Source organism: Myodes glareolus, chromosome 12 (genome assembly GCF_982192425.1).
Source record: "Myodes glareolus chromosome 12, mMyoGla1.1, whole genome shotgun sequence".
NCBI lineage: Eukaryota > Metazoa > Chordata > Mammalia > Rodentia > Cricetidae > Myodes > Myodes glareolus.
The window spans coordinates 53,745,177-53,772,469 of record NC_142037.1 but is presented as its reverse complement, the minus strand read 5'-3'; positions in this window follow the sequence as shown (position 1 = coordinate 53,772,469).

The window sequence follows — 27,293 nt, the reverse complement described above, 5'->3', positions numbered from 1 at the left end:
CTAGTCTATCTTTTAAGCATAGAATACTTCCTTTTGAAAATATGTTTTTGTTCATTATATTACACAATGACATAGGATTTAGAAGCTCATCAATGTGTTAATTTTGTGTCCATATTTGAGAAGTATTCAAAATTATTAGAGGGCAAAAAATGAAGTAGATTTGATTATATGTTAGTTCAAGAAACATGTCTATTAATAAATTAGTTTTTTCTAGATACTTTAATTTGAAAATAACTTGATGAGAAACTAAAATCTACAATATACATTAGCTCCCAGAGTGTGATACTGTCCAAAATGAGCAACCATAATGTTAGAAAAACCATATAATCTTTGAGTCATCTTATACAAAGAATTACTATGTGACTGGTGAAAGGAAACTCTAGATACTTTCTTAAGTAGTTGTCTGGTTCACAAGAGCTTTGAAAAGAATGCTGAATTTGAGATAAACACAGAGCTTCAACTGGATAAAAAGGGGCCTCCTACAAGTTTGAAAAAATATGCATTGCTTGTCTCTGGGATGAATACAACTCCCCAGACAGCTTTGAAAGGGAGAAGCATCCAAATAGAGACTAAAAGTATATTACCTCTGAATATATAACACAAAGCAAGTGATGACTAAACTCAAATCTATGCCAAGTGAAGAAAATTTGTAATATGTCCAAGTAACAGCATCATGTCTTTTTATCTTTTTAATAACATTGTTCAATGTTCAAACTCTTTCAGGATATTTGAAATATTTGGCAAAGAGTATATCTACTATAACTTATCTACTCATCTGTTTCTGGTACAAATAAACCAAGTTAAAATTTTTGAAAGAGTGGTTAATATAGAAATATGAAATATTACATATTGATTCAAATCCATCATCTAAAATATTGTCTGCTTTATATAAGAATTTTTATTTCAAAAATTTAAAAAATACATAGTTTCAATTATCACTAAATTATCACCAAATGTAATACAAAATAAAGTGTAAAACAAAACTAAGTGTGTTTAAAGTGACTACTCTCTTGGGAAAACTAGAGACTAATGTGTTTCTTTGAACAAAAAATCACTTTCTTAGGCTCATGAATTTGAAGGCTTAACAAGGAGTAAAAGACTTTGATGGAATTTAAATAATCAGGAGATGTGGTCTTGTTGGAGGAAATCTGTTATTGCATGTATGCGGGGGGATACTTCGAGGCTTCAAAATTCCATGCCAGGCCCAGTTTCTCTTTTTGCCTTCTGATCACGCTTACCTCCAAGTTACTACTCTAGTGCCCATCTGCATGCCTCCATGCTCTTTGCCATGATGGTAATTCACTAATCCTCTAAAACCGCAAGCAAGTCCCTAAACCAATTACTTCTTTTAAAAAACAGTGTTCATGGTCATAGTGTCTCTTAAGAGTAATAGAACAGTGACAATTGGTAACAGGGTCTAGGTTCTTACTGTAATAAGCCTGACCATACTACTTATTGGAAGAATATGGAAGTCTTTGCGATTATCAACTAGAAAATCAGTGGGATACTTAAATAGGGTATACAGGGTATCAGAGTAGGAACATGGAAGGCATTGATAGAGCAATTTGAAGTGTGGGGACCCAACACAAGATGTTTTAAAAGAAAAAAATGTTAATAACAGGCCTAGAGAACATTCTTGTGATACATTGCAAAGAATGTGGTTGCTTTTTGTCACATTTTAAAATTCAACATGAGACTAAATTGCAAAGTTTTGTATTAATGAGCTCAAGAGAAGAGATTTGAAGATCGTCTATTATTCAGCCTGTTATGTTATGCTCAGAGAGATGAAATATGGAAAGAAAAGCCTGATGGTAAAGGAAATAAGGGTGTTGTGACCTCAGGCACGAACCCACCCAAACTGTTCACAAACTGCTGTGAAAGGAGTTAAGTAAAAGACGGATATCATGAAATTTTCAGGCAAATGCGTGAAACTAGAATATCATCCTCAGTGAGGAGGTAACCCAGACCCAGAAAGACAGACATGGTATGTACCCAATCATAAGAAGATAATAGATGTAAAGCAAAGGAAAATCAGACAACTACCCACAGTGCTAGAAAAGCTAGGTAATAAGGGAGACCCTAAGAAGGACAGGCATGGACTGCCCAAAGATGAGAAAATAGATAAAATCAGGAATTCCCTATATTCAAAGTCAAAAATCTAGCTAAGAATGGGAATTATAATTTCTGATGATTCATAGTTGAGAAATAGCACTCAGAATTGCAATGAGATTGGACTGAACAGCTCATCGTCAACTTACATGAACGAATAAGTTACGTACACATAAAAACAAATTCAGAGGCCGAAGAAATTGAAATCTGTGCTAACTATTTATCTAAGAGAATATGACTGGAAACTAACTTCTACGATCTGTTCCTGTAAGTGCTGGACATTTAAACACATATCTAAACTATAAATAATAACTCATCAAAAGGTACTGTGATAGAAATAATTGTTATCAATTATGCATGCTTTCAGTGGAAAATAAGAATGAGTAAATTCTTTTCTATGCTGCTAATTATGATCTTTGACTCTTTGTGCATTTTCATTGTTAGAAAGCAATGCTGTGTGTACCTGAATATGCAAATAATATACAACTGAAGTGTATGGAAAAAAAGAACATACTGTGTGTAGTTGTAGAAGGTAGTGCTGTTCTTCAGCATAACTTCTTGGACTCTTATGCATTTACATGTGCGACATTACTCTGCTAGTGTAAAGTTAGAGTGGTGGTGAGTTCATGAAACTCTCACCTTGGTAAAGTGTTGGGTATCAGGTAAATGTTAAATGGAGAACAAACTAGAAGGGAATTAAAAATCAAAGGTGAGTTCTAAAAGATTTTTATTGCCTTCATAAATGCAGCCTCCTAAAAGAAGAAAATGCAGTATCCCTCAGTCTCTGGAAACCAGAAAAATTTTAATGTTATGTGATTATTGGTTTTTGTACGCTGGAAGAGAATATGGACATAGGGAGCTCATTGTAACCTTGAATTTCTCTAAAACTTTTTATGCTTTTGCACGAAATACTTTATGAGAGATTTTAAAATCTTAAGCAAAACAGGACATAAACACTGAATAACTAAGTGTGTTAAACACGTATTTTGTAATATGTGTATTCAAATACTGTGACTAATCTTTTTTACCATCTGTTACCTGACAGTGACTTATTTAGCCTAATCTTCACTTCACTAAGGATTCAATAAACCTTCACAGGAAACAGAAATTCACTGAGAAAAACAATTCTTTCATGTCTGCGAATTTTCTTCTATACCTATGATTATCCTAAAGTATACCACCTGTGTATGTGCATGTGTGTTTTTCTTAAACATAAATGAAGATAGTAGAGAAGGTAATATATGATTAACATAGGTAAAAATAAAGCAATATTTATATATAACTTAAATTTTCACAAAATCATAGAAACATCATCTTTGTAATGAAGAGACAATTAGTCACCATTTTATATTGCATGTTGTACAGTGTCCATCGGCATTTGTTTCATTATTATACTGAGGTGAAATTTCTATGTGCATAACTGATATATATATATATATATATATATATATATACTTTATATACTTTTCATTATTTATTTCACTATAATAATTTCTTGATGTGTGAATTCCCTCTGAATGCTGTTAATAAAGAATATGCCTTCGGCCAGACAGGACAGAATAAAGATAGGTGGAGAAAACTAGACAGAATGCTAAGAGAAATAAGGCAGAGTCAGGGAAATGTCATGTACCTGCTACTGGGAACAGAGATGCCAGAATCTTGCTGGTAAACTACTGCTATGTGGTGATACACAGATTAATGGAGATGGGTTAATTTAAAATATAATAGCTAGCCAGAAGTATGCTTAAGCTATTGGTCAAACAGCATTGTAAGTAATATAATTTCTGTGTGATTATTTCAGGACTGAGCAACCGGGACCAAACAAGCAACTTCCTACAACAATTTCTGGGTCAAATGAGAAGTCAAATGAAAAGAAGACTTCAGAAAGAATTCTTATTATGCTTAGAATACTAAGTTAATAATTTTTTGAAATAGTTATATGGCAAAATTTTTAATATTAGCACATGTAAAGTAAACATTAACAATTAGTAATGGTTTATGTTATAAAAATATTGAACAAAAAGTTACTTTTAAATTATTCACAATCATTTCTTCTGATAAAATATAAATATCCAAACAACAAAGGATGTGATACCACTATATTCTTTCTCTATACATACCACTCAATGGATCTAGTGTAATGTTATTACTGTTCGATGCAGTTTTAAGAATGTTCACATTGTTTTTTACCATTATTTGCATGCAAATAGATGGAACTAGAAAAAAAAATCCTAAGTGAGGTAACCCACACCCAGAAAGATGAACATGGTATTATCACTCCAGTGGATACTAGCTTTAAAGTAAAGGATATTGAGCCTATAATTCATGATTCTAGAGAACATAAGTAACAAGGTGACCCCTAAGAAAGACATATATAGATCTACCTGGAAAGGGGAAATGAACAAGACTGCCTGACAAAATATGGATCATGGGGCTGGGTGGAGTAGGGAGGTAGAAGTGGAAGACCAGTGGAGAAGAGAGAGGGGGAGGAGAACTTCAATTAACGAGATAGTTTAGATGGAGGAAGGACCGAGATGAGATCAAGGGAAAAAATATTTTGACTGAGGGAGCAAATATGGGGCTAGCATGAAACCTGGCACTAGAGAAATTCCCAGAAATCCACAAAGATGACCCTAAGACCCGAAGCAATGAAGGAGAGGGTGCCCGACATTGTCTTGCCCTGTAGTCAAATTGTTAGATATTTTAAATGTCACCATATAATCTTCATCCAGCAACTGATGAAAACAGAGGCAAGTACCTATGGCTGAAGCACTGAACTGAGCTCCCAAAGTCCAGTTGTAGAAGGAGTAAGAATATGAGCAAAGAGGTCAAGACCATGATGGGTACACCCACTGAAACAGCTTGCCTGAGCTAATAGGAGCTCACCAACTCCTGCCTGACAGGGAAGAAAACAGCATCGGTCCAAACTAGTCCCTCTGTATGTGCGTGACAGTTGTATGGCTAGGGATTACTGCAGGGCCACTTCCAGTGGCACCAGGATTTATCCGTAATGCATGTTCTGCCTTTTTGGGAACCTATTCTCTTTAGAGGGATACCTTTCTCAACCTAGATATAGTAGGGAGGTCCTTGGCCCTTCCCTAAAGCAATGTGCCTTACCCTCTCTGAAAGCTTATTTTGACAACATTCATTGTTCAAGTTTCCTTCTATATAAATTTTATCAAAATTCTGTTTTGTTTCAGAATCCTGTTTAAAATAAGATGCAGTTAATGTGGTTAAGACCATACTCTATAAAATACACATGAATATGAAAGTGTTTATATTCTTTTATATCCTTCACAGCATTAATTAAAAATATTTTCAACATTTTATTTCTTTTTTCCTTGTTGCTTCATCATTTTCTTCATTATTTCATTTGTTCTTTTCTCACATTTATCAAGATGCAAATTCTAATCTTGTGTGTTGAAATAAAATATTTTAGAAACTCTTTTGATGGATTTTTAATAACTAGGAATATACTGCAGTCTACAATTGCCATATCTTTATGAATTTAAATTTTATATCACAGACACATTCCAATTGCACAGATCTTAAAGCTTGAATGACAGCTGCCCTGATTTTTGGGAGGAGATGTTCTTGAGCCATTGAGGTTATGATTTACTTTGACCCTCATATAATTACAGCTACTAAGATGTATATCAGCATTATTCAATGATGTGGAATTTCCCTCTGTATGCTACGAATATGTTTTCCCTGGACTTGCAGAGCTCGCAGTGAACATAATTCCAAAATGTTGGATCAGACAGAGTCAAAAGTCAAAGCACCCTTAATCCTAACTACATTTTAAGAAGAACTGATGGTCAGAAAAAGATTACAGATATGCAATATAGACAGATTCAGACCAAAAAAAAAAAAAGACTTTAAAATGGGTCACAGTATTGGATAAATGAACACGGACATTACTTTAAGAGAGAGAGAAAAAAGAGTACAGACAGTCGTAGATTAAAGAAGTAAAGATAATAAAATAAATTTTTAAAAGTAACAGAGTGTAAAAACCATATAAAGATAGAAAATATGCTGAAAATCTATATTATCCTTATTATTGTCTTTTCCTTGAATTTTTTGACTGCAGAGAGATATTTGAACTTGCGAACTGCTAAGATAAACCAACATATATTATTTTAAAGATATTTTAACTTTAAAATTTGAGTCTAAGATGTGTTAATTTGGAAAAGAGGTTCTTTTTTTATTTCCACAGACAATGAGAACTTGTGGATTCCTCTGAGAATAGCATAGTTTGATGGAACAAGACTCACCAAAAGGTCTCCATAAACCCTAAAAACACTTTGCCCAAAAATAGTAGTAAGTAGTTTGTAGAAAACAATCCCCCATTCCCAAAATTGCTGCTTATAAATGTTTATATTCATTTAAAGGGGGATATGATATATAGAGATGAATAATTTGCAATAGTATGGATCTTGGTCAACTGATACAGATTTAAGGTTGCTCTTTCTATATTATGTACATATATTTCAGCTCCTTTTTAAGATATCATGTTTGTGCAGCTCATTAAAAATGTAATATAATCGAAAATCCAGATTAATAGATAGTCATCTATAATAGTCAAGCCCCTAGTCAAGTTAGTTAGGTTTTATAGATGTACAGAAATAAATTTCAGATAGATAAATATTCTTCAAAACTTTCAAAGACTTATAGAACATCAAATTTAAAATAACTTAAAAGCTTAGACTTAACAGTGAAACATGTCTGCTTTTCACAGTACCACTTATTTCAGAGAAGTGATGGGCACTGAAGAAACTCGTTATGGAATTTGCCTCCGTTGTGACAAGGCTAACCATTTGCAAAAGAAGTTGCTCTTGTCTGGACTGTTTGATGGTATATTGTATGAACTGGACATGCAGGACCCACAGAAAAGTGACTGTTGAACCTTCCAAATGACAAAATGGTCTTTCAAGGTGTCTATTTCACAGAGGAAACTGCATGATGTTCTGCAGGACACAGAAGAAAGCAATTGATAAACTTTACCAGTACAAGGCATAACAGATCTTCAAATTTCTTGCCTTACTGAAAAGTCTGCTGTCGGAAGGAGGTCACTTATGGTTCCCAAATGCTCAGCCCTGAAATTATTACACAGAAACTGTAATAATTAAATCTCTGCTTGGTCCATTAGCTTTAGCTTCTTATTGGCTAATTCTTAACATATTAATTTAACCCATCTCCATTAATCTGTGTATCACCACATTTCACTTGCTTACTGGCAAAGTTTCAGCATTATCTCCAATTGGGCTACATATTTTCTCTCTGACCCTGCCTTTCTTTCTCCCAGCATTCACTTTAGTTCTTCATGCCTAGCTCTGTCTGCCCTGTTCTGCTATAGCCTCAAAGCAGTCCTTTTTTTTTTTTACCAATGGTATTCACAGCAAACAAAGAGAATCCCACATCTGTCTGCCAGATAAAATGGGGTCTGTAGACTAATGATGGATTCATTATATTCAACATTATAGAAAATCTTTTGGTGACTGTCTAGGTAGTGAGATGTCTGTCTCTGTCAATTCTAGAGTTTTGGAAGTTGCTTCCAATGCACTTCTTACTTAGGTAATATTATATCCTTTTGAAGTCTTTGATGGAATTGAAGACAGTTATAGTTACTCACAAAGATAAGATAGGTTATAATTTTTTTCTTAATTTGCCAATTGTAGATGAACTAAATTTTATAAATATAATTATTGCCTGATAAATGTTTTGTATAAACAATTGTATTATGTTAAAGCTAAAACCTTTTGGTTTATTTAGAAAGAAAGGGGGAGATTATGTAGAATTCACATCTGTATGCTTTGAATATGTTTTATTACCATTGGTTAATAGAAAAACTACTTCAGCCTATCACAAGGTAGAAAAAAAGCCAGGCAGGAAATCTGAACATAGATATATGTAGAGAGTAGGCAAAGTCAGAGAGATGCCATATAGCTGGCAAAGGAGATAGGTGCTGGAGCTTTTTCTAGTAAACCACAGCCTCGTGGTGATATATACATAAATAAAATGGGTTAATTTAAGACAGAAGAGCTAGCTAGGAATAAATCTAAATTATTGGCCAAAAAATGTTATAATTAATAAAATTTCTATGTGATTATTTGGGTCCGGGTTGCTGGGAAACCAAAATGCAGTCTCTGCTTACTATCCAAACACAGAAGAAAACTCCCTGTGAAAAATTAATGAAATTTTTTTCATTTCTTTTATTAGAGGGGTGTAACCTGTCTCTTCCTCAATACATACACATATGTAATATAGATAGATATCCATTCTGTATTTTTATTGCTTTCACAGGATTCATCATAGTTTATTTGGCTTCCTTTTCCCTCACTGTGATAAGCACCCCAATAAAAACAACTTACAACAGAAGTAGTATATTTTGATTGGCAATCACATTTTTAAAAATGAGATTAAAAATGTAAACTTCAGTGAACATTTACATATATGAGTCAGTCATTCAAACATTAAGATTTAACTGAAAAAGTTTTTAAAAAGTTAAAAAAAAGTTAATGGGGCACTGACAAGTTTCTCTGTACTATTTTTTGCCTCCCCCTTTATAAAATAGCTATGGAGAAGTGGGTGAGCTTGAATTTCAGACACTTCTCTCCTGCACGTACTGAAATTCCATTAAATGTGATTTATGTAGCACTATGTTCTAATCCAGGAAATCATAGCTTCTAGGCAAACATTTTACTAACTATGATATTAAAACTATAAACACTCAAACGTTTGACAAATGTGAACGGTGGTGAAAAGCTGGAGTCTACCTGCCTTACCTATCATTTGAAACTATTAGTGATTTGTAAAAGACAATACTGAAAGAATTTCAGTGACAAATAAAATATGCCAATGGAAGTAAAAGTTTCACACTATCAAATTGTGTAAGGCTTCCAAATTTACTGGATCCTGGTATTTTAGCTCACTTATAATTCTGAAGATTATTTTTGAGTTTAGAAATCCAAAGTAAACTAATAGTTTTCTGTATGTGACAGAATTGGAAGTACTATGATTTTTTTAACATGAAATTATGCATTTTTAGTTTACTATATTGTTAAATGTTTTCTGCCAGACCAATGGCAGGTTTAAGTGACTTTATTTTTATATACTGTTAAATGACGCATTTGATTTTATATTCTTACTTAGTAAACAATAGAATTTGTCAACAGTATTGTGCAGTGTTATATTATGTTTGTTCTAACTGTTCCCAGGGGGATTATTCTGGTCTATAATCTAAATTTTTATTCTATTCATTTTTTTAGCTAAAATGCTACCTATTAAAATTGCATGCACCGTATGCTACAGAGTAATATTTCCCTCTCATTTCTAGAACTAAATCTTGTGAACACTGTATTTTACCGAACTTATGAATATTCAAATAGTTATACAGAGACTTCCAGAACATTTTTCAGCTTTTATGTAAATGTTGTGTGTTTATTATAAAAAGAAAGCAAAAATTTATGGTTAAATCCAAAGCTTTCTGATAACTTATAAGAAATGAAGAATCAAGCATTGCTAGTATAAGCATTTAGTCTGAGTACTTGCCAGACAGAAACAGTCTGATCTCTATTAGTTTGAGGCAAGTCTGTTCAACAGAGTGAGTTTCAGCACAATCAAGGCAACACAAAGAAACCCTGTCTTGAAAAACCAGAAAAAAAGAACAGAAGATAATTGAGTAGGACAATGAATGAACACGTTTAAATAATGTTTGAAATTTCCAAATAAATTCATGACTTTATGGACTCAGCTACAAAATGTTATATTACTATAAAGTATTACAAACTTGGTAAAAGCTCTCTTTCTTTCCATGATGCCCTACTTACTATAAGAACTTAGAATTCCATAACTTAAAGCCCTGCAAAGGTACCTTATAAATTTGCCACCAATTTTTATTTTGTAGTCATCACACACATTTATCCAACTCTGTTGGTGGTTTGACCTATTACTCACATATATTTCAAAATGTTTGCAAAATATTTAGAATGCATGAAGCCCTGAGTTAGAGCCAAGCCCTACATTATAGCTTATAGAAGAGTTGCAGTCTTTCTGCAGCAAGTAGATCAGAAGATCAATGTCACCCGGTGATTCATGGTCTATATATATTTATGTATTACAAAAATTAGTTCAGGAAATGTGTTCTACAATGTCTGATACAGTCCTTGTCTTTTGGATCCTTAATATAAATGAAATACAAACTGAGAAGAAAATTCCATGGACAGTTTTTTCTTAATCACATTTCACTTATTTTTATGGTCAAATTTCTCAATTTTATTTTAATAGAAATGTGTTTTATGAAATATATATGTACAGTATCCTTGATATTCTTGTCACTATAACACATAATTAATTTGAAACGTCATATATATTTTTATAATCATACATTTTATTTAACTTTTAACATTGGTGAATATTAAAGTACTTTCAGTACTTGAGTTATTAAAAATAGTAACTCAAATAAATTCTTCATTATGACTTTGTATAAATAAGGCATAAACCTTGAAGATATGTGAATACAAATGAAAATTTGATGTAAAAAATACCATGCTCAAAGAAGTACTCTCAACTATTCTCTTAATTGGTATGATGACTAGATAAGATAATTCCACTGAAAATTAATATAAGAAATTTGAGACATTTCTTTAAACTGGAAGTGAAGTTTTGTAAAGGAAGACGCCTAGTTTTAAAGAAAAGCCAAGTAAATACCCTATATAATACAAATATATGCCAAGTAGAAAGGCTAAAATATATAGTGATTCAGTCTGGTGGTAGTATAAACATGTAATTGTAGCATATGAGAGAGTGAGACAAGAGCATCACAAGGAATGCCCAAAACTGTGTGATAAGATCATGTATTAAACATGAATAACTAAGAAATAAGAAATATGAGCACATATAGAATAACAAAAGCTCTTATTTTTTGCTAATGGATTTCAAAACTAGAACAGAGAATTTGAAAAAAATCATCTGAAATATCTGCCAAAACTGAACTATTACTTATAACTTTTCACTTCAGTTTTTCTTTTAAAAATATTTTGGACTGAAAGAAGTGCATAAATTCTCAAAAAGAAATGATCAATAAACATGTTCGTGCTGACTATACTTCCTCTAAACTGAAAATGTGCTCATTTTCTTAAAAGTAGATTAGAAATGAAACACATATTTTACACAAGGGAAAACACATGGCTTTAAAACGGAGACTCTTTGATGCTGTGTTGGCAACAATTATGGCAAATTGCACAGATTGAGTGGTTGAGTAAAAGAAAGGAGTGAGAAAGTAAGAACCTATGGCATGACAATATTTATATAAATTTCTCAAACCAGCAACATTAGAGATCTCAAGATCATTGACCACATAACTCTATGAAGATAGGAAAGTCAGCCCACTAGTAGGATGAATGTGATCCCTCACCAGGAAGAACGTTGCCAGCACCTGACCTCAAAGATTTAGCATCCCAACCCTTTGGTTTAATAATTTCAGTTGTCTGTAAGTGAGCACTTTGCATTAGTTATATTTTCTTTGTTGTGGCTAAAATATAAAAAAAATGCTTCAAAGGGCAAAAGTTTCAGTATAGTGGACTTAGAGGGTCCACTATACTGTAATGGGCAAAGCAAAACAGTGGCACTTTGTCTATGGAAGTGGCTACTCTCCCACAGGAGACCTGGAAATAAAGACTTAAAACTGGGGACAACTATTGATACACGTTTCCCTTCTGCATGCTATCAATATTTTTATTACCATTGGTTAATAAAGAATCTGTTTCGGCCAAGGGCTTAGCAGAGTAAAGTCAGATGGGAAATCCAATCATATATATGTATATTGAGAGAGAGAGAGAGAGAGAGAGAGAGAGAGAGAGAGAGAGAGAGAGAGAGAGCAGGCAGAGTCAAGAAGAGGTCTTGAAGCTGGTGAAGGAGACAAATGCGAAAACTTAGAAAAGAAGGCACAGTCACTTGGTGATACATAGTTTGATAGAAATGGATTAATTTAAGATGTAGATATAATTAGAAATATGCCTGAGCCATCGGCAAAACAGTGTTGCAATTATTATAGTTTTTGTGTGATTATTTGTATTAGGAGCACCAGACACTAACAATCATTTCCCACTTACAAGCTATAGACTTCAATGACCTACCCATAATTTCTGATCAGTAGAGCTTTAACAGTCTTCATCCCCAGATAAAGTACACTTATTTAGAATGTGTGTAGGTGTAGAAAATTTTAAATTCAAACTAAAATAAAATGTTTCTGTTGTGTTCCAAATGGATTACAACAATAAATGATTTCAGAAGACAATTCTTTCTGCTGAGATGGCTAATCAGATAAAGAACCTTGTCACCAAGCCTGATAACCCAATTTTCATCCTCAAATCAACATGGTAGAAAAGAGAATCAACTCCCACAAGTTGTCCTCTGCCATACACACACCTGCTTCTGTGCTCACACACACACACACACACACACACACACACACACACATACACACACACAGACACACATTCCACCAACACACACACACAATCAACTAAATGGATATATAAAAAAGAAAGAAAATCTTATTTCCTCAAACAACATAAAATAATCTTATAAAATATTTTCATTATTTAAAAAACAAATTTAAAAGGGGATGTGGGAGAACTTATGATATGGTTCAGCAGTTAAAGCATTCAACACTCTTGCAAAGAACCAGGATTCATATTACAGCATTCAAATAGTAGCTCACAACTTCCTGTAACTCAGATTCCAGGAAATCTTGTGCCTGTCTTTAAGCTTTACATGAGGCCCTGCACTCATGAATGTGTTAAAAAAACTCATTCATACAAATGTACACATGTATCATATCTATGTAACTTCTTTAGTATATATAATACATGCTTCAAAATACTTTCAACGTGTAGATCCATATCTATCACCATGCACAAAAATCAAGTCCAAATGGATTAAAGACATCAACATTAATCCGTCCACTTGGAACCTGATAGAAGAGAAAGTGGGAAGTAGTCTACAAGATATAGGCACAGGAGGCCTCTTCCTAAGTAGGACCCCAGCAGCACAGACAATAAGAGAAACAATGAAAAAATGGGATCTACTGAAACTGAGAAGCTTCTGTAAAGCAAAGGACACTGTCAGTAGGACAAAAAGGCTGCCTTCTGACTGGGAGAAGATCTTCACCAACCCCTCATCAGACAAAGGTCTGATCTCCAAAATATACAAAGAACTCAAGAAAGTAGACACTAAAACTCTAATTAATCCAATTAAAAAATGGGGTACTGAACTGAACAGAGAATTCACAACAGATGAACTTCTAATGGCCAAAAGGCACTTAAGGTCATGCTTAACCTCCTTAGCGATCAGGGAAATGCAAATCAAAACCACTTTGAGATACCATCTTACACCTGTCAGAATAGCTAAAGTCAAAAACACCAACGATAGCCTATGCTGGAGAGGATGTGGAGTGAGGGGAACACTCATCCATTGTTGGTGGGAATGCAAACTCGTGCAGCCACTGTGGAAATCAGTGTGGCGGTTTCTCAGGAAACTGGGAGTCAACCTCCCTCAGGACCCAGCAATTCCACTCTTGGGAATATACCCTAGAGATTCCCTAACATACTACAAAAGCATTTGTTCTACTATGTTCATAGCAGCACTATTTGTAATAGCCAGAACCTGGAAACAGCCTAGGTGCCCCTCAATAGAAGAATGGTTAAAAATGGTGTGGAACATATACACATTAGAGTTTTACTCGGCGGTAAAAAACAATGACATCTTGAATTTTGCATGCAAATGGATGGACATAGAAAACGCTTTACTGAGTGAGGTAAGCCAGACCCAAAAAGAGGAACACGGTATGTATTCACTCAAAAATGGATTCTAACCATAATTAAAGGTCTTTGAGCCTATTATTCGTGATCCTAGAGAAGCTAAATAAGAAGATGAACCTGATGAAGATTATCTAGCTATCCGCCAGGAGGTAGGAAATTGACAAGAGTACCAGGTAACCTCGGGTGCATGGGGGGGGGGGTGGGAGGGTTGATGGAAGGGGAGAGGGTTAGAGAGAAGGGAGTAGGGGAGGAATGGGGAAAGCTTGGTGGCCTGGGATGGGGGGGGAGGGAGGAAGGATGAATATGGGATCAGGGAAGAATATATTTCAACTAAGGGAGTCATATTAGGGTTTACAGGAGACTTGATTATATATGGGATCCCAGGTCCAAGGAGAGATCCCCCAGATTGTTCTCTGGACAGAGGAGAGGGTGCCTGAACCGGCCGTGGCCCATAACCATACTGATGTATATTTTGCTTATCACCATAGATCCTTCATCTGGCAAAGGACGGCGATACAGACGGAGACCCACATTGGAGCACCGGACTGAGCCCCTCAAGGTCCAAATGAGGAGCAGAAGGAGGAAGAACATGAAAAAGGAAATCAGGACTGCGAGGGATGCTATCACTCACTGATACAAGGGAACGGATCTCTTGAGAGTTTACCAAGGCCAGTTGGACTGGGACTGAACGAGGACGTGATCTAACCAGATTCTCGGAATTTAGCCGGATTCTCTGAATGTGGCTGGCCCGAAGTCTTTCTGAAAAGCCATTGACTATGACACTGGGACCTGTTTCCTCTGCATATACTGGATTTTGGGGATCCAGTCTGTTTGGATACTCACCTTCCTGGACCTGGAGGGAGGGGGGAGGAACTTGAACTTCCCACAGGGCAGGAAACCCTGACTGCCCTAAGGGACTAAGAGGGAGGAAGAGAGGGAGTGGGTGGAGTGGGAGGGTGTTTGGAAGAGGGGCGGAAATGGAAACTTTTATAATTTAATAAAATTTACTTTAAAAAAATACTTTCACATTATTCAACTCACTTTTGAAATATTATAGTTGTCTTTTTATTGTAGCTCTACCTCTGTGACTGACTTCTTTTCTATGATGAAATGAATAAAAGTGGAGTTTATGCTATCCGGGGCAGACTGTCCTGGTGGAGAGCACAGTCCCTCTGCCCAGCTTCTGCTGCACCGTCTTCTGTGTTCCACTTGACTCTGCCCTGCCCCCAAGGTCGCCCTTTTGTCTCCTGTGTCCTTGGAATACCAACTATCCCTATTTCAGTGCTGAGGAGTTCCATCCAGAGGGCTGTCCCTATTTCAGTGCTGAGGAGCTCCATCCAGAGGGTGCTGAGGAGTACCGTCTAGAGGGACAGGAACAGTTCTGCTCCTGCACTGAAGAGATCCATCCAGAGAGTCAGTCACAGAAAAAATGAACCAAGACACCAAGAATTTTCTGGCTCCATTTGAAGGAAGAGATGTGCAAGCGCCTATGCAAGATTTCCTCCAACAACCTGAAAGGCAACATGACATCAACAGAATCCAGGGATCATGAAACTAGAAGAATTGAACACCCTAGTCCAGAAGAAATAGAAGAAATCAACTCTAAGCAGAACTGTATACAAATAATAGAGGAACTTAAACAGGAGGTGAAAATCTGCCTTAAAGAAATGGAGAAAACAAACAAAAAAGTAGATGAAATGAATAAATCTCTCAAAGATACCCAAGAAAAACAAGAAATCCAAGAAAAAGCAATCAAACAGGTAAGGGAAACAGTTCAAGACTTGAAAAATGAAATGGAGGTAATGAAGAAAACACAAACCGAGGGAAGGCTGGATACGGAAAATCTGGATAAACGAAAAGGAACTGCAGAGACAAGTATTACCAATAGAATACAAGAGATAGAAGAAAGAATCTCAGACATTGAAGATTCTGTAGAGTAAATAAACTCACTGATTAATGAACAAAACAAATCCATCAAATTTTTAACACAAACCATCCAGGAAATCTGGGACACCATGAAAAAGCCAAACCTAAGAATAATAGGTGTAGAAGAAGGAGAAGATTTACAGATCAAAGGCACAGAAAATATATTCACCAAAGTTATTGAAGAAAACTTTCCCAGTCTAAAGAAGGATATTCCTATGAAGGTACAAGAAGCATATAGAACACCAAATAGACTGGATCAAAAAAAAATCCCCTTGCCATATAATAATCAAAACACAAAACATACAGAATAAAGAACAAATATTAAGAGCTGAAAGGGAAAAAGATCAAGTAACATATAAAGGGAAACCTATCAGAATTAAACCTGACTTCTCAGTGAAAACCATGAAAGCCAGAAGGTCTTGGATAGATGTGCTGCAGAAACTAAGAGACCAAGGATGCAAGCCCAGACTACTACACCCAGCAAAGCTTGCATTTACCATCGATGGAGAAAACAAGATATTCCAGGACAAAAAGAGATTTAAACAATACGTAGCCACAAACCCAGCCCTACAGAAAATACTAGAAGGAAAACCACAAACCAAGGAATCCAACAGCACTCATAATAACACAAGCATCTGACAACCCTCCACCAGCACAACTCAAAGAAGGGAAACACACAAACAATAGCACCAGGAAAAATAACTGGAGTCAACAACCACTGGTCATTAATATCACTTAATATCAATGAACTCAACTCACCTATAAAGAGGTACAGATTAAGAGAATGGATAATGCCTACAAGAAACACACCTCAAACACAAAGACAGACACTAACTCAGAGTAAAGGGTTGGGAAAAAGTTTTCCAAACAAGTGGACCAAAGAAACAAGCAGGTGTGGCTATACTAATATCTAAGAAAATTGATTTCAAACTAAAATCAATCAGAAGAGATGAAGATGGAAACTTTATACTCATATCAGGAACAATTCATCAGGAGGAAGTCTCGATCCTGAATATCTATGCACCTAATATAAAAGCACCCACAAAGTAAAATAAACATTACTAGAACTCAGAACATACATCAAACCCCACACTCTAATAGTGAGTGATTTCAACACTCCTCTCTCATCAATGGACAGGTCAACCAGACAAAAACTTAACAGAGAAATAAGAGAACTAACAGCTGTAATGAACCAAATGGACCAAACAGACATCTATAGAACATTCCACCCAAACAAAAAAGAATATACGTTCTTCTTAGCATCTCATGGAACCTTCTCAAAAGTTGATCACATAATTGGTAACAAAGTAAACATCCATAGATATAAAGAAATTATAGTAATCACCTGTGTACTATCAGATCACCATGGAATAAAGTTAGATTTCAACAATAATTCGAACCCCAGAAAGCCTACAAACTCATAGAAACTGAACAATCAACTCCTGAAACATCCCTGGGTCAAGGAAGAAATAAAGAGAGAAATTAAAGTCTTCCTTGAATTCAATGAAAATAAAGACATACCCAAGCCTATGGGACACTATGAAAGCAGTACTACGAGGAAAGTTCATAGCACTAAATGCCCACATAAAGAAAATGGAGAAAGCGCACATTGGTGACTTAACAGCACACCCGAAAGCTCTAGAAAAAAAAGAAGCAGACTCACCCAGGAGGAGTGGAAGACTGGAAATAATCAAACTGAGGGCTGAAGTCAACAAAATTGAAACACAGAAAACAATCCAAAGAATCAATGAAACAAAAATCTGGGTCCTGGAGAAAATCAACAAGATTGATAAACCCCTATCCAAACTAATCAAACGGCAGAGAGAGAACATGCAAATTAACAAGATCAGAAATGAAAAGGGGGACATAACCACAGATACAGAGGAAATTCAGAGAATCATTAGATCTTACTACAAAAGCCTGTATGCCACAAAATTGGAAAATGTGGAAGAAATGGATACTTTTTTTTAGATAAGTACCACATACCAAAATTAAGTCAAGACCAGGTGAGCAGTTTAAAGAGACCTGTAAGTCGCTAGGAAATAGAAGCTGTCATCAGAAACCTCCCTACCAAAAAATGCCCTGGCCCAGATGGTTTCAATGCAGAATTCTATCAGATCTTTCAAGTAGAGTTAATACCTATACTCCTTAATGTGTTTCACAAAATAGAAAGAGAAGAGTCATTGCTTAACTCGTTTTATGAAGCTACAATCATCCTGATACCCAAACCACACAAAGACTTAACCAAGAAAGATAATTACAGTACAATGTTATTCATGAACATTGATGCAAAAATTCTCAATAAAATACTGGCAAACAGAATCCAAGAACACATCCAAAAAATTATACATTATGATCAAGTAGGCTTCATCCCAGAGAGGCAGGGCATTTATCTATCAACGTAATCCATCATACAAATAAACTGAAGGACAAAAACCATATGATCATTTCATTAGATGCTGAAAAAGCATTTGACAAAATTCAACACCCCTTTTTGATTAAGGTCTTGGAGAGATCAGGGATACAAGATTCATTCCTAAATATGATAAAGGCAATATACAGCAAGCCGACAGCTAACAATAAATTAAATGGAGAGTAACTCAAAGACATCCCACTAAAATCGGGAACAAGACAAGGCTGTCCACTCTCTCCATACCTCTTCAATATAGTACTTGAAGATCTAGCAATAATAAGACAGCATAAAGACATCAAGGGGATTCAAATTGGAAAGGAAGAAATAAAACTTTCATTATTTGCAGATGATATGATAGTGTACATAAGCGACCCCAAAAACTCTACCAAAGAACTCCTACAGCTGATCAACACCTTTAGTACTGTGGCAGGATACAAGATCAATTCCAAAATATCAGTTGCCTTCCTAACACAAAGAACAAAGATACAGAGAGGGAAATCAGAGAAACGTCACCTTTCACAAAAGCCACAAATAGCATTAAGTATCCTGGGGTAACTAAAACCAAGGAAGTGAAAGATTTATTTGACAAGAACTTTAGGATTTTGAAGAAAGAAATTGAAGAAGATACCAAAAAAATGGAAAATCTCCCATGCTCTTGGATTGGGAGGATAAACATAGTAAAAATGTCAATTTTACCAAAAGAAGTCTATAGATTCAATGAAATCCCCATCAAGATCCCAGTGAATTTCTTCACAGACCTTGAGAGAACAATAATCAAGTTTATATGGCAAAACAAAAAAACCAGGATAGCCAAAACAATCCTATACAATAAAAGTACTTCTGGAGGCATTTCCATCCCTGACTTCGAACTCTTACAGAGATACAGTAATGAAAATGGCTTGGTATTGGCACAAAAACAGAGATGTTGACCAATGGAATCGAATCGAAGACCCAGATCTTAATACACAAACCTATGAACACCTGATTTTCGACAAAGGAGCTAAAACTACACAATGGAAGAAAGAAATCATTTTTAACAAATGGTGTTGGCATAAGTGGATGTCAACCTGTAGAAGAATGAAAATAGATCCATATCTATCACCATGAACAAAACTCAAGTCTAAATGGATTAAAGACCTCAACATTAATCTGACCACATTGAGCCTGATAGAAGAGAAAGTGAGAAGTAGTCTACAAGACATAGGCACAGGAGACCACTTCCTAGTTAGAACCTTAGTAGCACAGACAATAAGAACAACAATGAATAAGTGGGACCTCCTGAAACTGAGAAACTTCTGTAAAGCAAAGGACACTATCAATAAGACCAAAAGGCAACCTACTGATTGGGAGAAGATCTTCATCAACCCCTCATCAGACAAAGGTCTGATCTCCAAAATATACAAAGAGCTCAAGAAACTAGACACTAAAACTCATTAATCCAATTAAAAATGGGGTACTGAACTGAACAGAGAATTCTAACAGAAGAACTTCAAATGGCCAAAAGATACTTAAGGTCATGCTCAACCTCCTTAGCAATCAGGGAAATGCAAATCAAAACAAGTTTGAGATACCATCTTACACCTGTCAGAATAGCTATACTCAAAAACACCAATGATAGCCTATGCTGGAGAGGGTGTGGAGTGAGGGGAAGACTCATCCACTGATGGTGGGAATGCAAACTTGTGCAGTCACTGTGGAAATCAGTGTGGTGGTTTCTCAGGAAACTGGGAGTCAACCTCCCTCAGGATCCAGCAATCCCACTCTTGGGAATATACCCAAGAGATGCCCTATTATACTACAAAAGCATTTGTTCAACTATCTTCATAGCAGCACTATTTGTAATAGTCAGTACCTGGAAACAACCTAGGTGCCCCTCAATGGAAGAATGGTTAAAAAAGGTGTGGACCATATACACATTAGAGTTTTACTCAGCGGTAAAAAACAATGACATCTTGAATTTTGCATGCAAATGGATGGAAATAGAAAACGCTTTACTGAGTGAGGTATCCCAGACCCAAAAAGAGAAATATGGTATGTACTCACTCATAAGTGGATTCTAGCCATAATTAAGGACTTTGAGCCTATAATTCGTGATTCTAGAGAAGCTAAAAAAGAAGGTGAACCTAAAGAAAATCATATAATTATACTCCTGGATATTGGAAGTACATAAGATTTCAAGGCAAAACTTGGATGCACGGGGATGGCGGTGGGTGGGGTCGATGCAAGGGGAGATGGGTAGAGTGAGGGGGAGAAGGGGAGAATTGGGGAAAGCTTGGGGGAATGGGATGGGTGGGATGGAGGAAGGGTGGATATGAGAGCAGGGAAGTAAATATCTTCATTAAGGGAGCCATTTTAGTGTTTTCTAGTGACTTGTCTCTAGAGGGGTTCCCAGGTCCAAGGAGAGTTCCCCAGATTGTTTCTTGGGCAGCAGAGGAGAGGGTGCCTGAAATGGCCTTATCCCATAGTCACACTGATGAACATTTTGCATATCACCTGGCTATGGATGAAGATAGAGACAGAGACTCACATTGGAGCACTGGACTTAGCTCCCAAGGTCCAACTGAGAAGCAGAAGGAGGGAGAACATGCAGGATTTCAGGATCACGAGGGGTGTGTCCACCCACTGAGACAGTGGGACTGATCTAATGGGAGCTCACTAAGGCAAGCTGGACTGGGAGTGTTGGAGCATGTGATCAAGATGGACACTCTGAAAATGGCTGACAATGAAGACTGACTGAGAAACCAAGGACAATGGCACTGGATTTTTATTATACTGCATGGACTGATTTGTGGGAGCCTGGTTTGTTTGGATGCTCACCTTTATAGTGTTGGATGGAGGGTGGAGGACCTTGGACTTCCCATGGGGCAGGGAACCCTGACTACTCTTAGGACTAGAGAGGGAGGGGGAGGTGGGAAGGGGAAGGTGGAAAGAAGGAAGGAAAAGGGAGGCGGGAAGGAGGTGGAAATTTTTAATAAATAAAAAAAAAACAGAAAAAAAAGAAATGAATAAAAGTATACTTTTAAGAGCCATTTGGCCATTGCTCTTTTGTTGGTTAATGTGTGAAACCATGTAAGTACTCAAGATTCTATAAATAAAAGAGACTTCTTTGAAATCTGTTTTAAGGTCAGCTCTTCTATTTTACTACCATGAAATGTGCTTGACCCTGAAGAGACTGTAGCTATCTATACTTCTTGCCTGACCCTACATTTCATCTAAAAATCTATTCCTCTATTCCAAACATAAGATTTTCTTATTTCCATCTTCTCCTTTGCATTATCTATTGCTATAATAGTCTGTATTTCTGAAGACTGTACAAATTCTTATTTATTTAAAACTAAATACCATGAGTTTAAAATATCTTGAGAACTATATGCTGAATGTATGTCTATTAAAGAACACTTGAACAAATTTGATGTTTTTTTTTAAATCATTGAATTGAAGGGGATTTAAGTGCCTAACTCTGGGATTGTGTTCCAATACTAAGTGTTAAGGTAAGTGGCTATAATTGTAGTACATGAGAGGTAGTCGGGGGAGGATGAGACATTTTAGGCCAGTCTAAGTTTTGTTCTTTAAAAGGCAGGAGTGTTCCCTGGCAGGCTCGCAGAGCATCTGCTAGTCCAGCAAGGATGGCTGTGGGTCCCTGCAAGATCTCCAGGGTGGCAGGCTGGTCCTGCCATGCGGCTGGACGAGTCAGGCGGGTGGGTACGGCGGATAAAAGGCTCACAGAACATAGTAAATAGACATAAGGCTAATCATAAGGGTAAACATTTATTACTTAAAGAAGAAAGAGAGAAAGAAAGGCGGGAAGAGAAAAGAGGACAGAGAGGCGTGCACACATGCCAGGAGAGAGGGACAGAAGAGGAAGGGTTAAGATGGCAACAAGGGAAGTCAGAAGTGGCTGGGAGTGGGCGTGACTTGCCCTTAAAGGGACCAGAGCATAAGAATAACACTAAGCAATTCAGGGAACTTGATTTCAGATTGACTCTTAGATGTCCTATGTTGGAACAAACAAACAAACAAACAAAAACCAAGAAAAAAACCGGAGAATATGATCACAAGGTTTTACATTGTGTCCACGGTAGTTCACACTTGTAATGTCAGTCTTGGGGACACTTCAACAAGAGGTCAGTGAGGTCAGGGCCAGTCAGTGCTACCTACAGAGGTTTTTTTTTTTTTTTTTTGTCTCAACACAAATGATGTGAAACATACAATGTATATTCTTGAATAATTAAAAATCTCCTTAGGTATGCCATTACCATTTCAAACAGAAAACTGTGGCAGTAAAAATAGACTTTGGAAAAACAGAAGATAAGAAATATGGTTAAAAGTCTATATACTTGTTTTACATTGCATTGATTTTTCTATGCCATAGAAATGGTTGCTGAATTTTAGTAAGCCAATTTAACTTTATGCTTCAACTTTTGTTTTATTAGCTGCAGCAGAATTTTCAATCTATGAGCACTTTCCCCAGATCAGTTCATAAGTTCCTTTTCTCATAAAAACCCTTTCATCATTCATGTGGCAGAAGTGAAGAGAGTCAGATTTTCTTAGACCTCAAATGAGCCAATGAGAATCACAGAACATTTTGAGCTGCCAGGTTTGAATAGAGATAAACCCAAATATTAATTTTGAAGGCTAAACCTCTTACAATAAAGTATTTGTTATGTGTATAGCTGTTTATGGATAAAATAAAAGGAGTGTCAGATACTGTAGTTATTTTCTTAACTATATTTGTACAAATATCAAGGCTGATACTCCTTTCACCATATCATACAGTTTTCAAGTAAGGTAGCAGTTTTTATAAGACCTGTTTTTCTCTCTTTCCAGGCAATAATCTCCCAAGATTTGTTCAATACTAGAAAGTTTGCTGATTTTCAAATACTAAGCTTAATTCTTCCAATATATTTCCCATCTCTTATCCTACTACTAAATCTATACTCTGATTTTAAAAAAAAATGTGAGTAGCTGGGAATTATATTTGGGCAACAACAATGACAAGTCCAGAAAACAAAAACTATTTTGCTAAAGTAGATCAGAGAATTTTATTTTGTGATCTTAAAATAAAAGGAATGAAATAAGCAATATTAAAATTGATTTTTGACATTTTGGCCTATACTAACTTAGGGAAAGAATTTTACCACTGATAATGGAGAATGTATTTAAAACTTGTTTTCAGTTAGTGCTATGTATCAGGGAGCAGTGCTGATGCCTTGGGAGACCTTAGACTTTAATGCTTTAACAATGAATTTGTTTAGTTTTTTTAGTTTTTATTTGCAAAGCCCTATGCTGTTTCAATAGACAGCTATGAAAAAAGTTATATTAAAAAGGAAATGATAAAACAGACCATAGATCTCGATATTTGGCTTCATTTTTCCCTCATTACTAAAAATAAATTTTAGTTGGTAAAATGTTACACAAAAAATACCTGCTCAGTGATTGTATCTTAAAAAGTTTCAAGAAACTGATACAACTTATTCTCACAATTGGAGAAAAACACACAGGACCACAGAGTAACCTAGCAATTAGTGAGGAGAATCGCAGCTGCAGTTGGCTACCAATAAAGATACCAGGTACGCAATAGAGGAATTTAGAAGTTACTTACCAAAGAAATATCTTTGGTAATGAATGAGAGTATGTTCTAGCAAAAAAGAGAATAACTTTGTTATATTAATACAATGCTAAAAATAGACTGGAAAGGATTGTGTCTCAAAATGTCTGACAGTAAATATTGTCTCTTATACACACTTCCATCAACAAATAGGGCTACTGTGAGACAACTAATGATGGAGAGATACTGTTTAGCAAGCACATTCACATGTTGTAGTTATCTTATTTTCAGGGAAACTGTCTTCTACAAGTGCCCTTACTGGGAGAGAGATAATAAGAATACCAAACTCAAATAATCATAAATGCCAAATGAAATAATTTGAAGCATAGCCTTTGAATACTAACCTTACATGTCATGTCAGCAACATAATAACATTTAGTATATTATACATAACTTCAGACATCTGCTTTTAACCAATGATGTCTAAGAGAGCTTTTTTTTAACTTTATTTTGTTTTGCTTTTGAAATATCGTTGTTTAGCTTATGACACCAGACTTTTACCCCAGGTGAAATTTACCTGCCTCAATTTTTCTGGCCAAACCCTTTTTGGACTCAGATCATGATAATCTATAAACATGTTAAATGTTGTTGGTTTTTAATTAAGATTTTATTAGCTCTTATATAATTTGAACTAAATTAAATTAATTGGATTTAAAAGTATGTTCAGATATAAGGACAAGAAAAATCAAACATTGCTTTGCTTGTCCAGTCCACAAATGATATGCAAGACTTTCTTCCTAATTTTTCCATCTGTTTAAATTTCAAACTCACTAAATAAGAGAGCAGATCTCTTAGGCTCTTCCTCCAAGCTTCCAGAAAGCAGAAGCCCATTGTTTATCAGACGGCCTTTATTATTTTGGATTGACCAAAATAAGAAGCATAATCACAGGCTCACTCTTGTAGAAACACTGAATCAACATTACAGAAATGTTGATCTACTGATACATTTGAATAAATTTTTATCACATAGTATTGTGTTAAACCTCTGTCCTATACACTATTCCCATGCCAATACCAACCAACCCCTCTCTTGCCACCGTCATAGACAGGAGAAGACTTGTAACTGAATTGTTTTTGTTTGTTTGTTTGCTTGCTTTTTTACCCTTTTTCTTTGGTAGACTGTAGAGTAATTTACAGTATCATTTATAATAGTCCTTATGAGTGAAAGTTCTATGTAGACACCAGCTAAAATGTTCTCTGTTCAGTGAATTGTATATTTGCTATCTTCAGCAAGAGGGTTTTACAGTCTGTTTGTGGAGAGAAACCAATATCCTTGGTATTAGTCTGGGTAGTTTTATGATTCTTATGGGAACCCATTGGTCAATAAGTGAATTTAATGTGCTCATTCCCAGTATAGAAAGCTTCATTAGAAGATAAAATGATCTTTAATTTTATCTGTTTCTCCATATATTCCATTCCACTCCTAATTTAATTTCATCCATAACTATGTATTATATTTCTCCTTTCTAGGGAGATACGTCCCTCCACACTAGAAGTCCTTTATCTATACTTCGTAAAATAGGTTGGTTATCATTTATTGAACAGCTAATATCCACATGTGTGTGAAAACATACCACATTTGTCTTTCAAGGTCTGTTACCTTGCTCCAGATGATCTATGTATCTATAGTCTTTCCTTCCTTCCTTCCTTCCTTCCTTCCTTCCTTTCTTCCTCCCTCCCTCCCTCTCTTCCTTCTTTTCTTCCTTCCTTCCTTCCTCCCTTCCTCCCTCCCTCTCTTCCTTTCTTCCTTCCTCCCTCCCTCCCTCCCAGCCTCCCTCTCTTGTTTCCTTCCTTCCTTCCTTCCTTCCTTCCTTCCTTCCTTCCTTCCTTCCTTCCTTCCTTTTATTTTTAGCTCTACCTATTTGACTGTGGATATCATGCTTTCATTTTCTAACAGCTGTGCAATATTCCATTGTTAATATTACATATCTATGACTTTACTTCTCTATTGTGGGTCATCTAGGTTGCTTTCACTTTCTGCTGATTTTAAAGAGAACAGAAGCAATAGGCTTGAACAAGTGTCTCTGTAATAAAATATTCAAACTAGGTAAAACAACAGCACTAAGTGAATTCCACCAATTATAAAAAAAGAAAAAAAGAACTCTCTAGAGAAAAATTAATAAAAGTTGTGACTAAAACTATATATATATGTGTGTATATTTATGTATGTGTGGTATATAAGTGTGTGTACATATCACACACACACACACACACACACACACACACATTGATGTGAGATTATGGATGAATCAGAAAGGAAAGGTTTTGGATTTGTAGTGATGTGTTTGTGTTAAGTTGACGAGAGATCAGTTGTTCTGGATAGTCTTGTTTTTCCAGCACATGAACTAGAGTTATTGGATAAGAGGTAGCCTCAGTAGAGAAATGACTCAATAAGGTCAGGATATAAGCAGACCTGTTGGATGTTTTCTTAATTGGTGATTGATGTGGGAGGGCCCAGGTGGTCCTGGTATCTATTAGAAACCAGGATGGCAAGCCATGTTGAGCAAGCTAAATGTAAGCAGTATACATAGTCTCTGCTTCTGCTCCTGTCTCCAGGTTCCTGCCTTGCTTATGTTCCTGTGTTGACTTCTTTGATTATGGATTGTAATGAGAAACAATAGGTCCAATAAACCCTTTCCTGCCCAAGTTGCATGGCCATGGCATTTCATCACAGTAACAGTAACTTTAACCAAGACACTTATGTATGTTATCATATCTTCTGCAAATAAAGATACAGTTATTTATTTTTTTTCCTTTCACCTAGATCTTTTTGCAGTTGTCTTTTCAGGCTAAATAAGAATTCAGGTACTATATTGAATAGATACCGAATGACAAGCAGTTTTGTCATGTTTTTGATTTTAGTTGAAATCATTTGAGTTTCCATTTGTGTTGATGTTGGCAATGGGTTTTCTGTAAACTCCCTTTATTATGTTGAGGTATGTCCTTTGTATCACTAATCTCTCTGGTACATTATTTTAAAGGGGTGATGGATTGTATATAAGGCCTTTTTAGAAAATTAAAATGAGATGATCCTGTGGTTTTTGTCTTTAAGTTTCTTTATATCCACCTGTTTCTGCCTCTTGATTGCCTGGGTTTGACAGTCAATAGTGAGAAAGTCTGTAAGCTTTAATTAAAACTTAAATTTAAAACTTTTATACATGGTAGAGTTAGAATTACTCTATTTTCAGATCTCTGTGGTACAAACATTTCCAGCTAATGCTCTCTCCTGAGAGGTTTTTGCTATAAATAATTTATTTTAATATCAAACTTATATAAAAGGTAACATATTATGAGAACCATCTCTATCAAATTCTGCTTTCTGATAAAACATTAATTCCTTTCTCTGTATCTACACTTAACCGAATGTTTGTTACTTTGGCATAACATGTGAGGGCATACAAATACAAGTCAAAAT